The sequence below is a fragment of the Hibiscus syriacus genome, unplaced genomic scaffold (assembly GCF_006381635.1).
Source record: "Hibiscus syriacus cultivar Baekdansim isolate YM2019G1 unplaced genomic scaffold, ASM638163v2 tig00013386_pilon, whole genome shotgun sequence".
In the NCBI taxonomy this organism is placed as follows: Eukaryota; Viridiplantae; Streptophyta; class Magnoliopsida; order Malvales; family Malvaceae; genus Hibiscus; species Hibiscus syriacus.
In genome coordinates this window covers 692606-704067 of record NW_024062302.1, presented here as the reverse complement: position 1 = coordinate 704067, position 11462 = coordinate 692606, and positions in this window count along the sequence as shown.

The following is an 11462-nucleotide window of genomic DNA, read 5'->3' as shown; positions in this document are numbered from 1 at the left end:
TTATTTCACATCTCAGGTAAAAAATTTAAAAAATAGAAATATGTTGGGAATACTATACGTTTAGTTCCTAAACTATTACTATCATCTCGTTTTAGCACCTAAACTTTCATTGTTATAAAATTATATTTAATATTTTAGTTTTTATTGTATTTTAGTACCTATGGTTAAAACTTAAAAACTTAACTACTTTGCACTTTTTAATTTTTATAGATAAATTATATTATTAATCATTCAAATATCTTTTTACTTTTGTTTTGGTTATTAAAGTTAAAAAAATCAATTTAACTACTCAATTTTAAAATTACTCATGTTTTAATCACTCTAATTTATTTTATTAATAATTTTTATAACATGATATTTTTCATTATTATTTTATAAAAAATTATATGCATTTGTATATATTATATACGTAAGTATAACATATGAATGTGTATACATATATATATATATATGAGTATGTGTATATGTTATACTTGTATATGTATACAAATATATACATATAGACTTATATGTTTACTTATATATATATATATATATGTGTGTGTAAGTTTAATATATATAATTTTTTTAAAAAACTAAATTTATTAAAATATAATAAACTATAATTAATAACATTTAAAATAAATTAGAGTGATTAAAACATGAGTAATTTTAATCATTAAACTATTTTCATACAAATTTATTTACTAGTGTTACTTTTCTTTTCTACTTTGGTCATCATCCATTAAAAATTCATGGAGATGATAATATGATTTGATATGATAATCGTTTTAGTACTCAAAATTGATATATTTTATCAATTTATGTCCAAATTAAAAAAAATCCAATGAATTTAATTCTTAATATTTAAAAAATCTATCAATGTGGTCCTTATTGAACTGATATTATTTGAACTCGAACTGCATCCGATTAATACGAACTCAAACCCGAGATTAACATGGTAAATAACTGATATTACCCGACTTGTTATGAACTTGACTTGTAATTGACTCAACCTGTAAATAATCCGACTTGTTATTGAACTGATTTGATATTTTTCTAACTTAATATTTACCTGAGTTATAAGTTACAATCGATGAAATTGTGAGATTTTGAATTTATAATAAATTATAATAATTAATATGATTACTTTTTAAAAGTTAAAACAATTTGTTATTTATGATAATTAAATTAATAAATTTAATTTATATATTATTTATAATACTTATATTATAAATTTAAATTATAATCATTAAATTAATTTTATTAAATAATTTATTTATTAAACATGATTTTATTAGATTATATAAAATTAATTCAAATATTTATAAGTTTAATTTATTTTTATGTAATAATTAATTAATAATTTAAATATAATTTAACTTAAAATTTTAAAAAAATATATATATACATATAAGATGAATTTACTTGAGATTGAAAATTTGAATAACATAACAAATACATGTTCTTTGAATGTAGTTAGGGATGAGCACGGGTCGAGTTTGGGTCGTTTTCTGATCAACCTCACACTGCCCAAAAATCTTACATCCTCCACTCAACCCGAACCCGACCCAATTTTTTGAAATAAAATCCGAACCTAACCCGATCCGACCCTAAATAATATATTTATTAAAAATATTATTTTTACTCAATAAAAATATATATTTAATTAAAAAATAATATATAAATGGGTATTATTATAATTATCCATACATATATAAAGTAAAATTATATTTTTTTGGTCGAATCTGGTATTTTTCACCCTATACCCAAATCCAACCTCTGAAAACCTCAACCCGGCCCAAACCCAAAACTTTTTTTTAAAAATTTGACCCGATCGATCGAGTCGAGTCAGAACCTGTCAAATTCAGATCTCATGTCCATCCCTAAATATAGTAAACCTAATATAAATACGATAGTTCAAATTATAATTAAGACTAAATAAATTAATATATGTTTATTAAATAAAACCTAATCATATATATATATTTATTAAATAAAACCCACTAATATATATAAGTATATATATATAATGTGTTTATGGATATTTGTAAAAATAATATTTAAAACTATTGTTAAGTCCCACTTTCCACTCTCAAAGTTTTCTATGTAGCGGTTAATTTTTTGCATCAGTGGTTTTCCAAAGTCCTATTTTGGGGCAGCGGTGGTGGTCGTTCATGGACACCTACATGTCCTGCTTCATTTTCGTGTTCGTTCTTTATTTTATTAGTTTTTCATTATTAGTTTTAACTTAGATTAATAATAACGCTTCTCTTGGCCCTTTTTGATATGATAAAGGGATCATGATTACTGGTACAGGTTTTTTAATTTGGTTTTCTTCTGAGTCTATTATTTTATATGAATATATGGTTGGTTGCATTTTTGATGTCTGGTTCCTCTGTTCGTTTGTACAAGACGATTTGTTGGTTATCATATATATGTGCTAGACGGGATTGTCGTTAAGAGAATATCACTTTTTTTATGTTGGTCATTTTGGTTCTTATTCAAATTTATCTCCTCTGTGTTTGATGTTCGGAGCCGTTGTTATGATCAACTTATGCATGTTGTTGTTTCACTTGTTAATGTTTTTGTTCATCAGGCTATCACTAAGCAATCATAGTTGTAACACCCCCAACCTGTATCCGACCCGGATTCGAGTCCGAAGTGTCACATTGACTTTTCAAACCATTTGCTTTTCAAACCATTTGCTTTTACAAAACACTAAATATTTAGTGTGACATTTCTAATAAAAACAAAATAAATTCTATGATATAAAACATATAGTTTTACAAAACTTATCAGAGCGTACACAATACAAGTCTTTTATCTATGCCAATTATATTTCCTGTAACAAAATACATATAATTCCAAAACTTTTCTGATCTGATATTTATGAAGGAGAAGTTGACCTGACTTGTTAATCTTCGATCCCTTTACCTCTTCTCGGAACCTACAGGTGAAACACTCACATGATAAGTCATTGACTTAGTGAGACATGTAAATATGTAATATCAACTATAACTAATTATTAAAAGCATGCACATATCATGTAACATAACATCATACGTATATACATACTTAATCCAATCAAAATATAATACACACATCATATACCAATTCATATAACCAAATATATATACATGCATACATAGCATCATATTCTAGTCACATTATCTCTAGCATTAATCCATTTAGAATATATAATTTAATCTTAACCATTGTAATTATTCATTAATATATCTTTTACACGTAACACATATAATATCATACAAGATTTCCTTATGTTATCACTTTATTTAGCTCATGTATACTATTTAGAACTTAAGGTATGCGAGTACATAGAGGTTGTGCACAATACTATCACCACATCTCGTATAAATCCCACTAGGGGCGCGTAAAAATTTGTCCTGTAGGACCACTATGTCCCGAAGGACCACATAGAACACATATGTCTCGTAGGACTACTATGTCCTGAAGGACCACATAAAACACATATGTCTCGTAAGACCACGTAGAACCCTCAACTCTTGGCATGCCAACTATGCCTATAGCTCTCATAACACATGACATGGGCATTATCTTTTATAACATTTCACTTCTTCACATAGGCTCATAGATTACTTTCGCGTAACATATTTCATTGTAATTCACATTCACGTATCATATAGCTTTTCACATTTACTTTTATTCTTTTTCACATAGCTCACATTCATAAATTTTTTCTTATAACATATACATGTTCTCATATATAATTCATATCATTTCTTATACCATTATATGATTCAATTATAATCTTTAACATAGCTCATTACACTGACATTTATTCACATAACACATTTAACATATATATCATATCATGTAACATTTTGATAGAAACACACATACATGCATTTACATGATTCACATATAAAGATGCACTCAATAATTAGACATATAAATTTACTCATATATATCTAGTATCATATCACTACATGATTAGGCTCCGGTACACATAAATATCATATCATATCATGCTTGTATTCCTGTACTCATGTAATCTATTACCGGAATTAGACTCATCGCAAGTCTTAATTCCCTAAACATCACGTACACTTAATATCATGTACTCACATGGGCCCACTGAACACTATCAAGCTCTTGTTCTTTCCTGCATATCTTACTCTGCCGACCTATCCGAACTTTGCTTTCGATCAATGTCTACACAATCATGTATTGGCATATATCATTATCCAGTTGATATACTCTAATCTTTCATTTCTTAAACTAAAAGAAAGATATATTCCTATTTCCCCTTTGAAGTGTATCGGTACACACTATAGTGTATTGGTACATTCCTTAACGTGTGTATCGATACACTACCTATGTATCGATACACAAATTACATTCGATGTTTTTCGTTACAATAGGTGTATCGATGCACTTCCTATGTATCGATACACTTTGAATATTTTCTACATTTTACTCTTGATGTATCGGTACATATTGAATGTGTACCGATACACACCATCCCAGAAATCAATTTTAAGCACAAAAATTCACTATTTTCAGCTTAATTGCTTCATATATCATCCCCTAGCTTATTCTTAACTTAGATACTCATGCTTAAACTCATTTATTCTCATGTATCACATCTTTAACCTCAAAATCCTATCTTCCATATAGAATTCAAGAATCATATAAAATTTTCTATATGTTCTAAATCCAATTCTATCAATCTAAATATCTTAATTCAACTATTGACAAGTCAAATTCAACTTCAAATCAATTATTTTCCAAAATTTCATTTAAAAACTCCAAATCTTTAATCTCTCCTAACTCTTTCATTCTTTGATTTTACCGTAGCTTAAGCTTTCCTTAAGCTTGTGCATCATCTAAGGATCATAATCCAGCTTTAAATTTAGCAAATAATTAACCATCTGAAAAACTCACCTTTGCTTGGAGCTTAAGCACACGGGAAAAAGAAGAAAGCAAGAGGAAAATAAGCTTTTGGATATCTCTAAATCCCCACATGTTATCTCCCTAAATAGGGAGATAAAAATATCCTCTAAGCTAAATTACCATACTACCTTATAATCCTTTCATATTTACCCTTTAATTCAATACTGAAATAATCTTATTTAAGTCATTGAACTTTTAACTTGTTTCTAAATCGAGCACAAAATTTTCGAAATTTACAATTTAGTCACTTACGTTGATTTGGGATATTACAAATCTCCCATCCTTTAAGAAAATTCGTGCTCGAATTTTCACCGCATTAATAGATAAATATACTATCTACACATATCCTATTCATGTTCTCAGGTTGCCTTCTCAATTTAATCTTTCGTATTATCATTAATAACTTGGCTTTCATCACTTCAATTCTTTAACTACCTTTTTCCTTTATTCCTTCAAAAATCAGAAGCTCCTTATGCACAGATCATGAATTTTCTTTCATTGTCGTATACTATTTTCCTATTACTTATACTCATCTCTAATTACCGATCTTTATCACATTTTTATAACTTTGATAATCAACTTCACTTATACAGAACCTCATTCTTTATCATCTATTATACTTGTATTTTCCTTTCTTAAAGCCCCCATTCTAAACATACAAATACTCATCTCCTTGCCCACATCATATCTATATGATCAAAATACATAACCACATCCGAATCCATTTCATACTTGATTAACTCAACTTTATCTTTTCTTCCAATCTTATAACTCTATCACCTTTACTCTTACAACTAGTCAATAACAACTGTTCAATCTAGGCACATACTCTAATCAATTAATCATATACACCCTTTCCAATCAGAATTATCTCAACAATAGTTTACTTAACTTATCAAACCCACATTCATTCTTATACACCATATAATTTCTGTTGTTCAACTCAAAATTCTAACTTTCTTTGTCTTATAAACTGATCACTGATGTACCTATTCTTACACTTTTCTCATCAATCCTTAGTTTTACTCAACATACAAATCCTCACCTTCTTCACTATATCACATTTATATTATCAAAATATACAACTGTATCCAGATCCACTTCATATTTGATTATCTTAACCTGACAATATCTTAAAATCTTACAACTCCAATACATTTTCATCACATAATCTTATTAGCCAACGCTAACTCTTTCCATCTAAAATACAAACCCTTATCATATCCACACTCTTGCTTATACCCAGTACTATCCCTTTGTTTCAAACTCATAAGCTTTGGCTTTATATATCTTATACTCTTGTCACTGATGTACTTATTCTTGAACTCTTCTACGAATTTTAACCACATCATTAGATCTTTTAACTTTCGTATAGTAACACTTGTTCACCATATTATATCTTATCAACGAAATAACAAGAATATTTCACATCACTTTTTCGATTCAAAACTGTGAAAACTTTCTATCACTATTCTGGTATGATTTCAACCTTTAAAAATCAACCTTTAATCTTACGAGGCACTTACTGAGGAATCCGCTCTTCATCATGCCTGGTCAGGACAGGTGAATTACTACCACCATTAGGTTTATTTCCTCTCGATTCACTTTGACCACTCTCATAACTGTCTTATACTAATCTTATTCTATTAGCAAAACAACATACTCCTTACACTATCAGATCAAAAAAATTTCACTATGTGTTGGCATGTACATATTTTAAAACTCTTTTACATTCGGTTTAAGCCTAGAATCGACTAAACATTAGCTCTAATACCATTAAATGTAACACCCCCAACCCGTATTCGACCCGGATCCGAGTTCGAGATGTCACATTGACTTTTCAAACCATTTGATTTTACAAAATACTAAAGATTCAGTGTGACATTTCTAATAAAAACCAAATAAATTCTATTATATAAAATATATAGTTTTACAAAACTTATTAGAGCATACACAATACAAATCTTTTATCTTATATGCCAACTATATTTCCTATAACAAAATACATATAATTCCAAAACTTTTATGATTTGATCTTTAGGAAAGAGAAGTTGACCTGACTTGTTAATCTTCGATCCCTTTTCCTCTTCTCGGAACCTACGGGTGAAACACTCACACGCTAAGTCATTGACTTAGTGAGACATGTAAATATGTAATGTAAATTGTAACTAATTATTAAAAGCATGCACATATCATGTAACATAACATCATACGTATATACATACTTAATCCCATTAAAATATAATACACACATCATATACCAATTAATATAACCAAATATATATAGATGCACACATAGCATCATATTCCAGTCACATTATCTCTAGCATTAATCCACTTAGAACATATAATTTAATCTTAACCATTGTAATTATTCCCTAATATATCTTTCACACATAACACATATACTATCATATAAGATTTCCTTATGTTATCACTTTATTTAACCCATGTATACTTTTTGAGAACTTAAGGTATGTGAGTACATAAAGGTTGTACACAATGCTGTCACCACAACTCGTATAAATCCCACTAGGGGCACATAGAAATTTGTCTCGTAAGACCACTATGTCCCAAATGACCACATACAACACATATGTCCCATAGGACCACTATGTCCCGAAGGACCACATAGAACACATATGTCCCGTAGGATCACGTAGAACCCTCGACTCTTGGCATGCCAACTATACATATAGCTCTCATAACACATGACATGAGCATTATCTTTTATAGCATTTCACTTCTTCACATAGGCTCATAAATTACTTTCGCGTAGCATATTTCCTTGTAATTCACATTCACGTATCACATAGTTTTTCACATTTTCTTGTATTCTTTTTCACATAGCTCATATTCATAAATCTTATCTTATAACATATACATGTTCTCATATATAATTAATATCATTTCTTATACCATTATATGATTCAATTATAACCTTTAACATAACTCATTATGCTGACATTTATTCACATAACACATTTAACATATATATCATATCATGTAACATTTTGATAGAAACCCACATACATTATTTACATGGTTCACCTATAAAGATGCACTCAATAATTAGACATATACATTTACTCATATATATCTAGTACCATATCACTACATGATTAGGCTCCGGTACACATAAACAGCATATCATACCATGCTTGTATTCTTGTACTCATGTAATCTATTACCAGAATTAGACTCACCACAAGTCTTAATTCCCTAAACATCACATACACTTAATATCATGTAATCACTTGGGCCCACTGAACACTATCAAGCTCTTATTATTTCTTGCATATCTTACTCTGCCGACCTATCCGAACTTTGCTTTCGATCAATGTCTATGTCGAAACGATTTTTTTTAAAATGTGAAAAAAGTGAGATTTTGAAAACCACATTAATTCTTAATTGTCTCTTTTTATTTTAAAAACATATGCGATTTAAAAGACCTCTCGTTTCGAAAAAATTTGAATTTCCTTTACGATCGAAAAATACGGTTCGAAGAGTCACCACCAATCTTTGATTAGGATGTGATTGGGCACCCAAAAATGCTTTGTCATTTTAAATAAAAATTAATTTTAATTAAAACAACAAATTGATGTATGTGTTACCAAAATCTGAGTTCGGGAGTCGGTTACGTGTGGGGAAGGATTAGCACCCCCACAACGCCCTAAATCGGTACCTAGTCGATTAATTAACGTCTTTGCAATGAACTTTACAAATTCGAATTTATTTTGATTTTTGATCCCATAAAATAAAAATGTAAATTTAAAACATTCAAAAACACTCAAACAAATTAAATTAAAATTACCAAGTCATTTTAGAAAGATAAAGAATGTTCGATTATTTACAAATATTGAGACCATATCTTAAAGATATAACAACCTTTTCTCGATATATTTAAATAAACGAACATTTCTTTTTCTCTCGTTCCCAAATTTTAGGTGACGAATCAATTTTTTGGTTTCACTTTCGGGATACACTTTTATTTTAAAATCATTAAAAGCGGACCTCAAATTAGTTATGACTGCCCACTTCAACAATTTTAAATTAAAAGGGTATTACCCTTAATCCAATTATGTGATATGTCGAGTTATGCAAATGAAGCTATCATGTGAATTATGCAAAAAGTATGTCATGCCAAAATTAATTAAACAAAATTAAAAAATAGCATACAATGTGATATACAAAAAAAAATTATGTACATATGTTTTAATTAAAAATCATAAATTATGCATATTGACATATTATGAACACATGTGACCTAAATATAAAAACAAAATCATAACATGCTAAACTATAAATTTAAAAAGTGTATATATACGTGTTAAAATAAGGACTAAATTTAAATGTACGTAAAATCAAACATGTAAAATGGGAAATAAACTAGAGACTTAAACAAAAAGGCACATGAAAGGGTCTTATATACAATTCATCCTATTCATTTTAAATTAGGATAATATGTAAAATAACATAAATAGTACATGCATATTTGAAACGAAACAAGAAAATTAATACAAGAAAGGACTACTTTGTAAAAGAGAATATAAATTGTGAGGGCCTAAATTCTAATTTACCCGAAACTATTAATATTAAACCTAAGTAAACTGCTAAACTATTCTAATCTTCAAACAGAACATACCTAGCCGCACTCCTAATTTCCTTATTCCCTTTCTTCGCACACTGCCGATCTCTTTCTCGGCCATGCATGGCGTCGCTCTCAACCACCATAGCTTCTAGCCGCCTAGCTTTTCAACTCCGGTGAAGCATAAATCTATTCTACATGGCACTATCGACAACCATAGAAGTAAAAAAAAACAAACCGACCCTATTTCCTCCATACCCATAAACGCCGCCATGATACCCAAAACCGAGTACTCTGATCGTCACATTCGATTGCCGGATAATCCAGAAACGAATTTAAACCGACACTAAATTCTCTTATTCTCGCCATTTTAATACCTCCCGGACACTAAGACCCTGCGCACCCTCAATCTTGCCGACGAATTCGACAACAAACAACGATGCGTTGCGAGGTAAACTATTCAGACCCTTCTCTTCTTATTATTTTGGTTCAAATATGAGGAAGGAAACTTACTGGAAATACAAAGAAAAATGGTTGATAAATCTATTTACTATCCTTTGTACTCTATTCTCGTATGGGAGAAAAGACATTAAAAATAGGAATGATTGCGTATCTTGCTTTCTCTGAAAAACGAAGGAGAAGAAATTACAATGCTTTCCTTTTTTTAAAAAAACCGAGAAGCCTGTTACAAGTTTCCACTCTCAACGAAGACTTGGGATCACTCCTCTCCGACGAAATTGAAGCAAAATAAGGTATAAAACTAACTATTCATTTATGTTTCTACTTCAAAACTTTCTTCTTTTATATCAAAATATAACACATACTACACTGTAAATAAAAAATGAACTTAGAATAAATATACCTCGAGAAACTGCTATTGCCTTTGTGAATGAGTGATATTTACTTCTACTGGCAGAGTGAATAAAAAAAATGCTTTCCTTTATTCCTTCTAAAATGGTGATCGAGAGACCTTTACAAAAGAAATTTTTTGATTTGTTCCCTTTCTCTGTTACAATGGTTCTGTTTTCTCTCGTTCTTAATCCTCTCTTTTCTGTCCTCTCTTTCTGGTTCTTCTCCACGTGATGTATATAGTTTCTGATGGTTTCCAGTAGTTAAAAAAAACTGACCTCTCTTGATAATTACTTACTAACCCTTCTCATAACTGCCTTTGATTTCCATGTTGGGCTTCCAATTGGTTTGGGCACGGGCTAGATCCTTCAGGGCTCCAACTTAATCTACACTGTAACTCGTATTGGATCTAGAATTCGAACGGAGTCCCCGGACGAAACCGAGCATCTACAGCTGCCCCTCTTTGTTCATTGTCGTATAACGAGAATAGAACAAAGATCAAAAGATGATCGAGTTTGTCCGGTTCTACGAGCTCCAAAAGATTAAAGCACTTCATTGTTACTTCGGGATAAATGAAACTTGAAAAATCTTCAAATGATAAGTCTGCTCCCTATTCCTTCAGGAAGTATAAGACTCAAACAATCTTTATAAAATGTGTTTGCTCTCTATTCATTCAGAGAGTATAAGACTTGAACAATCTCCAATAAAACGGGTCCGCTCACTATTTCTTCAGAGAGTATAGAACTCTAAAAATCTTCAATAAACAGGTCCGCTCCCTATTCTTTCAGAGAGTATAGGACTCAATCTTTAAAAAACGTGTTCGCTCCCTATTCCTTCAGAGAGTATAGAACTCGAGCAATCTTCATAAAACGGGTCCGCTCTCTATTCCTTCAGAGAGTATAGAACTCGAACAATCTTCAACAAACATGTCCGCTCTCTATTCCTTCAGAGAGTATAGAACTCGAACAATCTTCATGAAACGGGTCCGCTCTCTATTCTTTCAGAGAGTATAGAACTCGAACAATCTTCAACGAACTTGTCCGCTCCCTATTCCTTCAGAGAGTATAGGACTCAATCTTCAATAAATGAGTTTGCTTCACTACTCTTC